At 44.6% G+C, this 13,504-nt stretch overlaps 1 pseudogene; it reads left to right on the plus strand.

Annotated features, from left to right (window-relative positions):
* The first annotated feature begins 10,809 nt into the window (after nucleotides 1-10,809).
* LOC101647502 overlaps nucleotides 10,810-13,504 on the plus strand; it is a 4,470-nt pseudogene continuing 1,775 nt past the window's right edge.

A 13,504-nucleotide genomic window follows, 5' to 3' on the forward strand; every position in this document is an offset into this window, starting at 1 on the left:
AGGAACCAGCAGAACCGAATGCAGAGGAGTGGGCACCGGTGGCTGGACTTGACAGGACAGTCCGTCACCACGGACACGTGTCATTGTTTTGCCCTTCAACTCTACCCATTAAAATGTATTCTACGAAGGTCCACGGGACTGCACACAAAGATGTGTGCTTCAAGATCTCCATCACTCCTGGTCTTGTCATTTAAAATACCAGCAATGGCATGCAGATGCCTTATGCACTGAACTGTGTCCACCTCACACACGTGTTGGCAGCCTAGCCAGTGATGTCACGAGGGCTGTTGTCACCCATAGAGTGACTCACAGCGCCCAACCTCCTCCCCCACCGTGGGCTCTCCTCTCATGCTAGACCACACAGAGTCTTCATCTCAGATTGCTTACGTTGTCTTGCTGCTGCTGTTGTTTTTAATGCGGCGACTCTGTGTATTCAGTCCATCTTTGCGCGATGCTTTCTGCGCCATTCGGTATTTTGCTCAGAGCATCTTTCAATGCTGCAATGCAAGGCTTGAAGTGTTACTTCAGTTCTTTCAGCTGAAGATGCTGAACATGCCCTTCCTCTCTGGTTTTCTAACTCATTTCATGATACTACTTTTCTTCGTCTTCTCACACTGCCCTAGGGCATGTCCTGTTCCAATCTTGTGCTTCATCATTTCTTCGATTTACTTTAGCTTCTCTGTGATGACGAGCAAATTTCAGAGCCTCTTCTGACATCCTCTGTGATTTTCGCTTTCTTTCCTGTCTTTTTCATCATCTTTCGATGTCCTCGTGTATGATAGTCTCGATGTCATCCCACAGCTCCTCGGGGCTCCTGTCAGGTGTTCAGTGAGTCAAATATCTTCTTGGGATGTTCTTGAAATTCAGGTGGAATAGGCTCAAGGTTGTATTTTGACTCTCGTGAACTTGTTTTCGTTTCCTTCTATTTGAACTTGAACTTCCAGGTGAGCAATTGATAGTCCGTTCTCCAGTTGGTCCTTTGGTTGATGTTATTGAACTTGTCCATCGTCTTTTCAAAGAATTGTTTGCAATGAAGAAGTCACTGATCCGGCAAAATTCTGTCTCCAGGTTCCTGTCTATCACCGAGCCCATATTTCCTAAATACTTCTTCTTTGTTGGAAACAAAGAATTCTAATTGTTAATAATTATCGATTCATCTTGATTGCTTGTTTGATCAACCTCTGACTGAAGACTTGGTAGAATTCTTCAATTTCTTCCTCATTAGCTTTAGGCATTGGTCCTTAACTTTGAATGCTAGTTGTACTGACTGGATTGCTTTCTATGTGCATAGATATTGTCCTATCACGGAAAACACTGTACTTCAAGATAGTTTTTCAAATGTCCTTTTGGACAATGAATGTGAAGCCATTCCTCTTGAATTTATCACTCCTGGCTCAGTAAGCCATATATGATCATCTAATTCAAAATAGCCCTTCCCAATCAATTTCAGTTCACGAATACCTAGGGTATCAATCTGTCTATTTCATTTTTGCCCACTTCCCAGTTTAAAACCACCAGCAGCTCCTCAAGAGAAAGGGGCTTTCAACTCCCATAAACAGTTATAGTCTCGGAAACCCACAGGGGGTCGCTATGAGTCAGCAAGGGGTGAACATTTCCCTAGATTCAGACTTCCAACATTCCAACTCCCCATTATTCATAGATGCTTACAACCGCTTCCTCTTATCTGGAGTCGTGCCCCCATCAGCACAGAAAGGTCTGGAAGGCTTTACTGCATTCACATCGTTAAGGTAGACTGTTGTGTGAGTCCAGGTAGACGAGAGAAACAAAACCACAGAAACTCATATGTGTAGAAGAGAGAGTTTTATATAAACAGTAATTGTACATTAAGAAAGCATCTCAACCCAGTCCAGTCCAAGCCCATAAGTCCGATATTATCCCATATGTCCGATACCAATCTATAAAATCCTCTTCAGAGTCATGAAACACATGCAATGACGCCGAATGCAGGACGATCACAGACCAGTGGGTAGAAAGTCTTTGGATCCAGTAGCGTTGTAAGTATCTCAGTGCTGGCAGGGGTCTCCACGTGGCTGCTCCAGCTCTTTAGAGGTCTGGTTGCATGAGGGTAGGTCCATGTGGCTTCTACAGCCTCAGGGCACTAGCATAGTTCCATGTGTCTTGTCAGCTGCAATGTCTCCCAGGGAGTGAGCAGAGAGAGAGAGAGAGAGATAGAGAGAGAGAGAGAGAGATGTCTCCCACTTCCAAGGAGGAAATACCGGATTTCCCAGAATTCTCAGGAGAAGGCCATGCCCACACAGAGACCTCATTGGCTGTGATCTGATTGACAGAGTAGACTCCACCCCTTCACTCTTAATCCTCTCAAGTCCCAAATTGACACCAGATTATGTAACTACCACACCTATATTTGAGAAGGCAGCGCTTCTTTTTGTCTGCCTTCCAATCGGAGGGACTCCTCTTCCGGCACTGTATCTGACAGTTTTCTTCTGATAGTTATGAGGTTTTCAGTACCCGTCAGTGTTTTGAATAGCAATTCAAAAGGGTTTCAGTGGCTAATCCATCTGAAGTGGGCAGCCCATTGTTTCTTCATTATCCCTTCTGAGTCTCAAAACACTGCCGAAACCTTGGGTGTTTCTATTGAGGTTTGAAATACCAGTGGCATAGCTCCCAGCATTACAGCAACCTGCCCATCACCACAGAAGGACAGACTAACAGACGTGGTAAGTAAACTATTATATGCGACCTAGAAAACTCTGCTCGGTCACATGGGATTGCTCAGAGTTGCAATCTTCTCCATGGCACACAACAACAACAACAACATTATTTAGCATCCAACCAGAACCAATTATTCCAAAAATATCCTGGACAGCTGTTTGTTTGCCCCTTAAAGAAGGATTCAAGCAGGCCCCACTCTGTCTATGCCTATAAATACCTTTTAATCCAGAAGGTGATTGGAAGGAGCAAGGTTGCTGTGCTGTGGGATAGTACACCCTTTGAGTCTGGCTGCTTGGCTCCTTATGAGTTTAGCTGGTCCTTGTGTCTCCTGTCTTTCCTGTGTCTAACATACCGTATATACTCGAGAATCAGCCAACCCGAATATAAGCTGAGGCACCTAATTTTACTACAAAAAAACCAGGAAAACTTATTGATTTGAGTATAAGCCTTGGGTGGGAAATGCACAGCTACTGGTAAATTTCAAAGTAAAAATAGATACCAATAAAATTACATTAATTGAGGCATCAGTAGGTTAAATGGTTTTGAATATTTATTTCAAAGAAAAACAGTAAACTAGCTCTGTAAGTGGACAAGAGGGTCAACAAAGGCAATATGGTATCAACAATAACTATACACTCTGTGTTACTGCATGTGCTGCATTTCTACACACACCGCCTTACTGCAGGTACACAGCACCAGCTTGTATAGTTTGAGGCCTAACGCAGGCTGATAATATTCCAGAATGTGATGGCATGACTGTTTGCATAGAGCAGCCAGTGGCCTACAAATGGGCTTTGGGTCTCCACTCTGCATTCCCCCCATCATTCATTATAAGACTTTTTGTTCTGATGATGCCTGATACCTGGTCCCTTCCACACCTCGTGATTGCATAGGCAGGTGTGCTTCTTCCATGTGGGCTTTGTTGTTTCTGAGCTAGATGGCTGCTTGTTTACCTTCAAGCCTTTAAGACCCCAGATGCTATAGCTTTTGATAGCTGGGCCCCATCAGCTTTCTTCACCACATTTGTTTATTCACCCACTTTGTCTTCAGCGGTTGCGTCGGGTAGGTGAGCATCATAGAATGCCAATTTAATAGAAGAAAGTATTCTTGCATTGAGGGAGTACTTGAGTGGAGGCCCAATGCCCTTCTGCTACCTTAATACTAAACCTATAAATATATGCACATAGATCTATTTCCCCATCCTCATATATAAATATATTTGCATATGTATGTGCCTTTATTTAGACCTCTATAAATGCCCTTTGCCTCCTAGTTCTTTCCTCTATTTCCTTGGACTTTCCTCTTGTCCCACTATCATGCTCAGTCTTCATTCGAGTTTCAGTAATTCCTCTCAGTTACATTGCCTTTGATCAAGCCCTACCTGGCCTCCTACACCCTCCTCATCACCGATTTTGATCACTTGTTGTTCCCTTGTCCCTGGGTTTGTTATCCCCTCTTCTTCCCTTCCCCCCTCCTCCCCCTCTCCCATGTCCCCCCGGAACTGTCAGTCCCGTTGTTTTCTCCTCCAGATTGTTCATCCAGCCTGTCCTATCCAGACAGGCCTGCGGAGACAACAACATGCATAAGAACAAGACAGAGCAAAACCAAGCAACAATATACAGCAAAACAACAGCAACAACAAACCACTGACAAAGAACAAATCAAAACACAAGATGAAAGAAAAGCTTGTAGTTAGTTCAAGGACTGTTTGTTGGCCTTTAGGAGTGTTTTGCAGTCCAGTCTGTTGGGGCACCACGCCCTGGCCCCAAAGTCCACCTTCAGCATTCCCTGGGGACCTTGCTGCTCCATTGCCTTGCTGTTCCGCTGCACTCCCCCAGTGCTTTGCCTCAGTGTGGCGGGATCAGATCGGGCGCAATTCCCACACTGTGTCTCCGGTGCTGTCCCCTGCAGGGCCATGGCTCAGTGAGGGGCGTCACGTCTCATAGTGGGGTTGGCCATGTGGTCCTCTCTGTGGACTGGCTGCTCTAATTGGGGTCATCGTCCTCAAGGCCTGGTGCGCCAGGATGTGCTCCACTCTCTCCTTCTCCCCTTTCATCTGCTCCCAGTGTGCTCTGATCAGACATGTCCCTCTCCTGGAGTAGCAGATTCAATGCCATCCTCTGAAATAACTTCTGCTGTGGGGAGGGGCAGATGTCCACGCAGTAGTTGGGATTGGGGCTGGCCCCTACAATTCTTACAAATTCAAACTTAAAAAAGACAATTCAGAATATTAAGAAACAGATCCAAAATATTATAATAAACTACCATGGGATTTACTCCATGGTAAAGAATGATGGGGAGCAAAATTACGCTTCTGTCACCCTGAACGTTCAAGTGGAGATCATCTGTAATATGTTTATATAATATCCACTATAACGGATAAATAAATGGTAGCAGAGCTTATAAGGATCTCATATCCCCACCGATACACATTTCAATTAGAATCCCACTTTATATAACATTTGAAAGAACATTTTAGCTATTTAGTGTTTGTTCAGAATTCAGTTTTGCATGACAATTATTTTGAACACCACAGAAATGAACAGAATTACCCAGCTTTTATTCTATATGTTTTCTCACTAATTTAAAAGATATTTAATATAAAATCCCCCCCCCCACCTTTTTTTTAAGAGCGAGTGAGAAACCGCAAAATCCATGAAGGATTGTTTTAATCTTTAGAAAAGGGCGAGTCTTCATTTTATCTCGTTTTACGATGTAACTTGGAATTGTGCTATTAGGTCAGATCTAACTAGCATTTATTTCTTTGTTGACGTTTAGGTTTCAGTTTTAGGTTCAAGCCAGTCATCTATTTCTCAACCCCAGAGGATTACTTTTTTGTTTTTAATCATTTTATTGGGGCTTGTACAATTCTTATCACAATCCATACATCCATCCATTGTGTCAAGCACATTTTTAAATTTGTTGCCCTCATCATTCTCAAAACAATTTCTTTCTACTTGAGGACTTGGTATCAGCTTTTCATTTTTTCCTCCTCACTCCCTCATGAACCCTTGATAATTTATAAATTATTATAATTTTTTTGTCTTACTGTCCAATGTCTCCCTTCACCTACTTTTCTGTTTTCCATCCCTGGTGTGTGGGGGGGTGTTTTGTGTAAATCATTGTGATCGATTTCCCCTTTATCCCCTACCTTCCCCTTCCCCTCCTGATATCTCTACTCTCATTATTGGTCCTGAGGGGTTTGTCTGTCCTGGATTCCCTGTGTTTCCAGCTCTGATCTGTACCAGTATACATGCTCTAGTCTAGCCAGATTTGTAAGGATTACTTTTTTTAAATACTAGGAAATTCGTTTTAAAAAATAGGTTCATGAAAACCCACTTAAACAAATAATTATGCTTGAAAAAATGCATTCACCTGTATGATATCCAAACACTCCTTTTCACGCCTCCAGCCTCTGTGAACTTTCATGTTTAACAGTATAAGCTTTAGCAAATATCTGAGAAAAAATTGTGAATTGACCCTGAGACTTCATGTAAAGATGCCTGTGACGTTTCACTATTGAAACTGTTAGGTGGGAGGTGCCTTGCCCAACCAGCAGCCTGGGGAGTCTGCGATTTTCCTCTAAGCCTGATACCAGCATCTCTTTTCTGTTAGAAGATTATCTCCTGCCACAAAACAACCTGAAAGGAGAGCCGCTCCCCAGCAAGCATTGCTTTTCCGTGTCTCTCGATAGACTGGGATTCTTGGGTGTGAAACAGGACCAGCTTCTCTCTGTTCTTGAGCTGCCGTGGTCTGGGTTTAACTAGAGGAGAGAAACACACGTTTCGATCAACCCCCACTGCCTCACCCAGATCGTCTGCTTTTTAACAAACCATGGAGATGCTGTTGTTATTACTGCCAAGTCGATTTCAATCCAGGGCCAGAGGCCTGTTCCAGAGGGATTTCAAGGCAGGCATATTCTGGAAGCAGATTGCCAGACTTATCTTCTGAGGCACCTCTGGGTGGGTTTGAACCATCAGCCTTTCAGCTAGTAGACTTAATTGTCATTTACAAAGGTTCATTATTCTGTGGACATTAAATTTATGAATTAAAAAATCCTCATTATTCCTTAAGCTTTAAGTCTAGCGTATCCATTTTATTACTCCGATTATAAAGCTAGCAGATTTTCACCAAACTCTTTGTAGGGATTTGATTATTGCTTGGCTCCATTTGCAAACTCAGTTAATTAGATGGGTCATTTCCATCTTTAAATGGCATTGATACATTTAGTAGGTTTAATTTTCTTCTCTGCTCCTTCAGTGGCCTGACCACAGTAATGGCACGTGCTATGAACACACAAAGAATCATGCCCACAAGTACAGCTCTGGTAGAAACGGACCCTTCCAGCATCCCCCTTGTTACCAAGGCTACAGAATCAGCCCCATGTAGAGCAGCATCCATGCAGAACTGTTCATCAAGAGGACCACTCACCTGAACTATTCTCACTTCTAAGGATCCTTGGCCTACTAACCATAAGGTTGGAGGTTCAAACTCACCACCCACCCTTTGACAGAAAGATGAGACTTTCTGTTTCCACAATGATTTATAGCTTCCGAAACCCAAAGGAACAGGTCACTATGAGTCAGCTCAATGGCAGCTGGTATTTACTGTCCTTCATCTTCTCTCTCTCATCTTGCTTGTTGGACCCCTTGCTTGGTCTCTTGCTCCACTCTCTGGGACTGGGCAAGACCCTGTCGGTGGTGGTTTCCCCCTCACGTTCGCCAACAGTTAAGATGTAATCCACATGTCATGAAAGCCACCCCTTTGCAGTGTACCATTCAGTGCCTTTAATCGCAGTGGTGGGAAGTCATCAGTTCTAGGCAACCCCAGACTATCTCCATCACCCCCAAAGAAAGGCAGTTCCCATTAGCAGTCTTTCCCCAAGGCCCTCTCCCAACACCCCTGGAAACCACAAGTCTGTTTTTGGTTGTGTTTTTCCCCAATGGATTTGCTGATTCAGGACATTCTGTGTGAATGGGATCCCATATGGCCCTTAGCTGGTTTCTTTCAGGCAGCATCAGGTTTTCAACTTTTGTCCATATACATTGCTATTTTGTTGCTCTTTGGGGCTGAATAATATTTGGTACATATATACTATACCACATTTCCTTTGGATAATTAGATAGTTTCTACTTTGGGGCTATTATGAATATTCCCATACCAGTCTTCTTTGAATGGACATGTTTTCATTTCTCTTCAGCATATACCTTGAAGTAGGATTGTTGAGTCATAGGGTCAATCTGTGGTCAACATTTTGAGGAACTGCCAAACTTTTCCATAGTGGCGGCACCATTTGTCCTTTCCTGTTCATTAGCAATGAATCCGGGTTTTCAGTTCTCCAAGTCCTTGCCAATACTTGTTATTGTCTGCCTTTTCAACGATTGTCCTTCCAGTTGGTGTGAAGTTGCATCTCGTGGGAATTTAGATTTGCATGACCCCGATGAAGCCTTGACGGCATGAGACTGCTAACCTCAAGGTCAGTGGTTCAACCCTCCTCAAGAGCAGATGAGGCAGTCGGCTCCCATGAAGATGCACAGTCTCAGAAGCCCGAGGGAGCAGCTCTACTCTGTCTTATGGGCTTGTTAGGAGTCAGAATCAACACGATGGCGGTGGGGTTGATTTCGTGTTTGGAATGACTAATGAGAAGAGGAGCCCTGGGGTCACGGTGGTGAAGGCACGCAGCAGTTCACAAGGAGGTCAACAGTTTGAACCAACAACACGAGGAGGGGAGAAAAGATGGAGGAGTCTGCTTCTGGAGGGACTTCAAGTCTTGGAAACCTTCTGGGGGCATTCCTACTCTGTCCTGTGGGGGCGCTATGAGTCGGAATTGACTTGTGACAATGAGCTTGGATGGTAGGGGAATGACTCCTGGCAAGAGCTGTGGTGGTGTAGTGACTAAATACTTGGCTGGCTGTGAACACAAAGGTTGATGGTTCAGGCCCACCATCTGCTCCAGGGGAGAAAGTTGGGGCAGAAAAAGGTGAGGGTTGCTTTTTATCAAGATTGTTGTTGCTGTTGTGAGTTGCTTCCAACAAAGAGCACACCCGGTGTACAACTGAATGAAACGCTGCTTGGTCGTGCAGAATTCTTACAACGATGGTTGTTTGCGCCTGTTGACGCAGTCACCGTGTCTCTCCATCTCCTTGACAGTCTCCCTGTGTTCCATTGACCTTCTACTCTAACAAGCATTGTGTCCTTTTCCAAGGACTCGTCTCACCCAAGAACACGCCTCAAGGCTGCGAGATGAATATTTGCAATCCTTTCTAGGAAGCAGTCTCCACCACTTGTCTGTCAGTGGACTGTGGCGGTTTGTGTGATGCTGGAAACCATGTCACTGGTGTTTCAAAAACCAGCAGGATCACCCAGAGTGAACGGGTTTCAGCAGAGCTTCCCGATTAAGAACAGTCTACAAAGATGGAATAGACTGTCCACTTCAGAGGAATTAGCAACTGAAAACCTTAGGAATAGCACCAAAATATTGTCAGAGATAGGATCTGAAGATGAGCCCCTCAGATCAGAAGTCACTCAGAATAGGACCGAGGAAGCGCTGCCTTCTCAAAGTACGCTCGACTAGACTGATGGGGATGGAGAAGGGCCTGGTGGAGTAAAGGCATTGGGACTTTAATTTGCTGATGGGGGCATGACTCAACACAAGAAGAAATAACTGTAAACATTGGAATGTAGGAAGTATAGATCTAGGGAAACTGGAGATCGTCAGAAAAGAGATGGAAAGCATGAAGCTCGACATGCTAGGTATTAGTGAGCTGAAATGGACTGGCAGTGCCCATTTTGAATCAGACCATCATACGGCTGACTGTGCCAGGAAAAGCAAATTCAAGAGGGAGGGGTGGCTACACATTCATGTCAAAAAGGACATTTCAAGAACTCCCTTAAAGTACAATGCTGTCAATGATAGGATAATATCTCTAAACATATAAAACAATCCAGCAAAGACAACTATCATTCACATTTAAGAACCAATGGCTAAAGCTAATGAGGAACAAATTGAAGAAGTCTGCCAACGTCTTCAGTCTGAAGCTGATCAGGTATGCAATTAATATGCATTGATCATGATGGGCAATTGGAATATGAAAGTTGGAAACAAAGAGAAAGGGCAATCAGTCAATATCAGCACCCAAACGAAGGCGATTTACTGGCTGTGGAACAGAGCACCAATTGTTCATCTGTAAGTTTAAGTTTAAGTTGATGAAAATCACAACAAGTCCATGAAAGCCAAATCATGACCTTGAGTATGCCTACCTGAATTTAGAGAACATGTCAAGATCAGATTTGACTCACTGGGCACCTGACAGAAGATCTGAGGAGCTGTGGGATGACATCGAGAACATTATGCATGAAAAAGAAGGCCAAAAGCTCATTAAAAAGTCAGGAAAGGAAGAAGTGATCAAAGGATGTGAGAAGACACCTGATGCTTCCTCTTGATTGTAGCATAGCTAAAGAGGAGGGCAGAAATAATGACGTCGAAGAGGTGGCTAGAAAATTTCAAAGGGCAGTGTGAGAAGACAAAGAAAAGCATTATAATATAATGTGCATCAACCTGGAGCCAAAAACCAAAACGGAAGGATGCATTCGGCATATCTGAAATCGAAAGGACTGACGAAAAACTTCAAGGCTTAAGTTGCAACGTGAGAAGATTCTCTGGGCAAAATAGTCAACTCTGCAGGAAGCATCAAAAGACGATGGAGGAGCCACAGAGTCACAATAGCAGAAAGAACTAGTCCACGTCCAGCTATGATCAGAGGGAGCGTGTGATCAAGAACCAAGAAGTCCAAGTGACCCTGAAGGCCTTAGCCAAAAACAAGGCTCCAGGAACTGATGAAACACCAAGGGAAACGTTTCAACAAAACCGATGAAAGACTGGATGCGCTCCCTCTTCCAAATGTGCCAAGACATTTGGGAGACAGCTACTTGACTACAGCTGTGGGAAGAGACAGTGGAGAAGCTCAATATCAGCAGCCGAAAAGGAATCCTAAGGGGTTAAAAGTCAGGAAAGGTGTGTGTCAGTGTTGCATCCTCTCCCCATCCTTGTTCAATCTGCATGCTGAGCAAATCACCCAAGAAGCTGGGCTGTAGAATGCAGACCGTGGCATCGGGATGGGAAGAAGGCTTATCAACACCCTGGGGTATGCAGAGGACACCACCTTGCTCGTTGAAGGTGCGGAGGGCTCGAAGCCCTTGCTGATGAAGCTCGAGGATGCCAGCTCTCAGTACGCTGTAAAGACAACAAAAATCCCCACCACTGGGCTTTTGAGTCACAGCATGGTAAATGGAGAACAGAGGGATGTTCTCAAGGGTTGTATCTGCTTAGAGCCACAATCCACGCTCACGGAAGCAGCAGGTAAGGAAATCGGTCATTGGGCCAGTCTGCGGCTTCAGACTTCTTTAAAGTGTTGAAGAGCAAGGATGCCACTCTGAGGACGACGGTGGACCTAACCCAAGCCAAGGCATCTTCAATCACTTCAGATGGCTGTGAAACTTGGATACAAAATCAGGAAGACCGAGGAAGAATCAATACACTTGAATGATGGCTCTGGCGAAGAATATTGAAAGTACCACGGACTGCCAAAAGAGCAAACCGATCTGTCTTAGAAGAACGGACAGACAGACAGAAAGCTCCTTAGAAGCAAGGTGGCAAGACTGTGCCTCACGCACTTTGGACATGTTACCAGGAGAGCTCAGTCCCTGGAGAAGGATATCATACTTGGTTAGGTCGAATGGCAGGGACCAAGAGCAAGACCCTTGACAAAATGGGTCGACACGGTGGCTGCAACAATGGGCTAAACAGAACAATTGTGAAGATGGTGCAGGGCGGGGCAGTGTTTCATTCTGGTGTAACATGGAGTCGCTAACAACAACAGTTGAGGGGGCCTACTAGCTGACCTTCTTTCAAAACAGATGTGTTTGTTCTTGTGGACATCCATGGTGCTTCCAGGTTCTTTGTTCACACCGTGGTTCAAATGTATCCGTGTTCTGCAGTCGACCCTATTCCTTATTGAGACAGTTAAAGTTTATTGTGCCAACCTGGCTGATAAACACAGGTGGGGTTAATTGAAGGGCGGAGGGATAAATGGCTCGGTGAGCCTCGCCTTTCGAGTTCTCAGGTCTCTTGCTTTCTGATGGTCGGACCAGGGTGCAACTGCCTTAGCCAATTCCCTGCTTCAGCTGGCAAGGCTCACTTCCTGCAAGACATCCCCAAGGAGAAGCCACATGGACCTACCCTGATGCAGCCCTGGGTGCTGGAGCAGCCGTGTGGAGATCCCTGCCAGCGCTGAGATGCTTACACATTCACTGACTCAGCTTTCCTCCTGCAGTCGGCATCATAGTGTGTGTTGTGTGAGATGGAGGAGGACTTTGTGGATTGGTGTTGGACATGTGGGTTAATGTTGGACTTGTGGATTTGGGCAGCACTGGGTTGGGATGTTTTCTTGATGCGCCCTTAACCTTTATATAAAACTCTCTGTTATACATGAGTTTCTGTGGATTTGTTTCTCTAAAAGTACCCAGACTGACACACTTGTCTAGCCTTCACATGCTTCATAGACGATGGAAAATACCAAACAAACAAATAAAATCCTCTTTTGGGTTAGGCATATCTTAGTCCTCAAAGTGACACCTTGGCTCCTTAATACTTTAAAGAGACTGTGTTAGTCTGGGTAGACGAGAGAAATCCATAGAAACTCATATGTGTATAAGAGAGAGTTTTATGTAATAGGTAAGTGTACATTCAGAAAGCATCCCAACCCAGTGCTGTCCAAGCCCATAAATCCAACATGAGCCCATATGTCTGACACTGATCTACAACGTTCTCCTCAATCTCACAAAACACATGCAATGACGCCGACTGCAGGAAGAAAGCTGAATCAGTGAGCATTTAAGCATCTCAGCGCTGTCAGGGGTCTCCATGTGGCTGCTCCAGCACTCAGGGCTGCATCGGGGTAGGTCCACGTGGCTTCTCCTTAGGGATGTCTCACAGGAAGTGAGCCTTGCCAGCTGACGCAGAGAACTGGCCAAGGCAGCCACACACTGGGTACAACCATCAGAGAACAAGAGACCAGAGAACCAGAAGGGCAAGTCTCGCCAAGCCATTGATCTCTCCACCCTTCAATTAAACTGCCCTTCAATTAATCCCACATGTGTTTATTGACCAGGTTGGCACAATACATTTTAACTAGCACAGAGACATTGCAGTGGATTTGCCCCAATGAGATATGTCATTTGATTTCTCGCCTCCTGCTTCCCTGACTCTTGATTGTGGATCCAAGTAAAGGGATTTCCTTGACAATTGTAGACTTCCATTGATCCGGTTGTGAGGATCTTCATTTTCTGTACACTGAGTGGTGATCCATGCTGAAGGCTTCGTCAGTAAAGCCAGGGACAGACTGTGGAAAAGGCCACCACTTATTTGTGTGCAAGTTCAAGTTGGGTTTAGAGATCACTTCAAGAATCAATTTGACGACTGGGCACTAATAACTGAAGACCAAGAGAGAGTGAGATGATGTCAAGTTCCTACATGAAGGAAACAAGAGATCATTAAAGAGATAGGAAAGGATGGAATGACCAAAATGGAAATCAGGAGAGACTCTGAAGCTTCTTCTTGAATGTAGAGTTACAACGTGAATGGAGAAATGATAGAGAGAGCTGGACAGAAGGTGTCAAAGGGCAGTTTGAGAAGACAAAGTCGTGTATTATAAAGAAATGTTCTGGGTCTTAAAGGCTTGAAGATAAACAAGCGGTCATCTAGCTGAGAAGCAACAAAACCCACATGGAAGAAGCACACCAGCCTGTGTGA

Source organism: Echinops telfairi, unplaced genomic scaffold (assembly GCF_000313985.2).
Source record: "Echinops telfairi isolate 266 unplaced genomic scaffold, ASM31398v2 ScPeMD7_2;HRSCAF=8, whole genome shotgun sequence".
NCBI classification, from domain to species: Eukaryota; Metazoa; Chordata; class Mammalia; order Afrosoricida; family Tenrecidae; genus Echinops; species Echinops telfairi.